The sequence below is a fragment of the Papilio polytes genome, unplaced genomic scaffold (assembly GCF_000836215.1).
Source record: "Papilio polytes unplaced genomic scaffold, Ppol_1.0 DF822622.1, whole genome shotgun sequence".
NCBI lineage: Eukaryota > Metazoa > Arthropoda > Insecta > Lepidoptera > Papilionidae > Papilio > Papilio polytes.
In genome coordinates this window covers 1354671-1357912 of record NW_013526582.1, presented here as the reverse complement: position 1 = coordinate 1357912, position 3242 = coordinate 1354671, and positions in this window count along the sequence as shown.

Genomic DNA, 3242 nt, shown 5'->3' with positions numbered 1-3242 from the left:
TCAGATAACAATCCAATATGAAATATGTGATGGAAATATCGGATTTTGGTACCCTGACAGTGACGTCACTAAGTTATCTGAACTTCTATCAGCCAGTGGTGGGACAAGTCCTTAAACTAGAAAAAATGAAATTTGTAGTTGGATAAAGTTTATATTTGAAACAGTTTGGGAAACACTGCTTTTAAATGTATTTGTCATACATTTGTATGGTTATTTATGGGATTATAAGCACACAGGTTTACATTTTTGAAGTTGTAATAACTTAAGTGTACAGGAATATACTTGATTAATGCAATAATTTTTTGATACGAGAATACTTTTCATGTAAATATTCTGAAGTCACTATTTATGTATATTAAAGTACAGATTGAAAATCACAAAATGAAATTTTCTATTTCACTGACTAGTTTGAACTATGACGTCATATGTCTCGATTTATTTTTAAATGCGCAAATATGTTATCGACTTTGATATTAGTGCAATTTTAAATGAGTACATCATAGATGCCTAGTTTATAGCATGTTTCCATTGTATAAAAATATTTATTAGACAAAATGCAGTATAAGTTCCTACTTAAATTTAAATATATACCAATTTATATATATATTTAATAACAATATATATACATATATAGGTATTAAATGCTCCGCACAGTACACTTTCACAGCTGTTATGTTTTGAGCTTTGGTAATTTGTTAAAAAAACAATAAAATCAATGAAAAAAATCAATAAAAAAATGTACTTTAATGTAATTAGCAATCTGCATTAGGGTAAAGTAATAAAAGACTGTTATAATATTAAAAATATTAAAATTTTAATATGAAAATGTCATAATATTGTCATATTCGACTTGTAATATTTATGACAATATAACTTTATTGAAATAAATACTATGTTCCTTTGTCTCTTTATTCGTTATTAAAATACACAGATAACGGTTATTTAGTTATTTCAATTGAGGGTTTTTCGAATTTAATAAATTTCAAGTTTTTCATTTACCCATTTGGCTTACATTGGATTACACCTTTGGCTTATATTGATTTACACATTCGGCTTGCGTAGTCTTACACAAATGACTTACAAAATTATAAATGACTTTTCACAGATATATAACTTTTTTAGAATATTGTTTCGGCAAAAAGTTAACTCTACAATAAATGCCTAAAAAACGCCTTAGTATTTAGTATTCAGGCCTTTGTAAATGTTACGCATTAAAAGTATGCTTCTGTGTTACCCTTATTAGTAACAAAATATACTATTTGGTAGCTTTTTAAAATATATATACAGAGAAATATTTTTAAAGTAAAAAAGTGGATTTTACAAAATAAAAATGATTTTTTGCGTAATTATATTATGTTAAAAATGCTGTTATCCTCAAAATCTTAATTGTTACTTGAACATATTTCTTGCTCTAAATCTACGCTAAGGGTAGATCTTAACACGACTTTGCGTGAGGCAAAAATGATGTATTCTAAAAGTATGTAGTTTTAAAATGAAATCTAAAAAAAATATTTTTAATACTGTGGCAAGTATGGAGCTTTTTAAATTGATAAAGCAGGGAAATAAAAAAAAGATAGAAATTAATGCTTAGTAAATATAGTTATATAAATAAGAGATATATCGCTTTTAAAAATCCTATTTTACAGATAAAAACGTCCATAATATAAAAGTTTATACTATTTTTTGCAATTTGTAACATACTTAAACTTTCGTGAAACGTTATAACTACGACGGTTAGAAGGCGGAAACGACTAGTTTTGGACCCTATGAGGTCTATCTTCAAGGCGAAAGTTACGACGGCGAAATAACATCAGAACATTCGCCCTGAAGATGGACCGCCTATGGGTCTGAAACTAGTCGTTGCCGCTAGAAAAATAGACGTAATAGCCGCTTAATAATTAGTTAACAAGGCTAAGGTCACATTATTAAACTATGGTCAATTATGGATTCCACACTATGGACCTCTTATTGGCGGTACATTTCGCTTTGTTAGCAGTTACAATTTACAGACGTCAACATTTCAATGGAATTCAGAGTTCAGAATTTAAAAATATACATTGAAATGTCGTTTAAGTAATAAATACTGTGTTACCAGTTTAATTGGTAGGATGTTTAACACTTGTGTGCTTAGAACTCCCGTATTTTTGTAACTATTGGTAGGTTTGTGTGGCAATGTTTATGTATAATGTTGCCAGCAAATGTATTTCCAAGAAACGTTTACTTAGATAATTAAAGACTAGTCAATGTTACTGAATGATATTGTGTTTTTTTTTTCGTTGTGATGATATTTTTTTTTTTAGTTAAAATTAAGTTTTAATTTTTTAACCGTTTTAGTTATTTTTTTAATACTAACTAGTAATATAAAAATCTATGCGGGGGAGTTAGACTTCTTTTTAATGTATGTAGTTCCATATTTTCCCGCAATATGGCGACGATTTTTATATTTCCGGTTAGGTAATATCAGCAATTTTACTTAGGATAGCTCTTGCTTTGAAAAAATACATTTCTATGCTTAAAAATATTATTATGAAAAAAAAAATCGTTTCGTTTTTAAGAAATTAAAAAATAAGGATATTGATTTAGATTTCTAAATATCATTGAACCGTAAAAATCGTAAAAATTATTTTAATATATTTCAGGGTTCACATTACATTGACTATGCTTTAAAGGTAATTTAATACATTAGATTGAATGTCTAATAGAAAAAAACTATCAAAAGTGACAGCTGTCAAAGCGCCGTGTTGCCACTACTGAATGGACTACCTTTTTATACCAAGTTTATTTTTGCAGCTTTCAAAACGAGCGTTTAGATATAAAAAGGCAATTTGTGATTAATTCTGAATGCAAATATTATAAACAATTGAGTACATTTTGTACCGCTATTAGCAAATACTCAAAACTATGTTAGCATTGACAAACTGACCCGATGGGCATAACAGCTCACTAGCGCCACAACGTCAAACATTACTGATCTGAATAAATGGATAGGCGATTTAGAAATGATACCTTTTTTCAGACTTAACGTATTTTTTGCTAATGACGGGTCTAATGTTAAGTCTATCAATATACTAGTTCGAACACTTCAACCGCAGTTCAAAGCCTATCCATTTATAGAGGTCTGTGACTAGCTGTTTTGTTATATAATTTTCTACGCCCGAGTTGATTTTATATATTTTCTAGAAGTAGCCGCGATAGCAGCGCCTCTATCGGGTCGGGTTTTGTCGTATAATTTTAATTTTGTA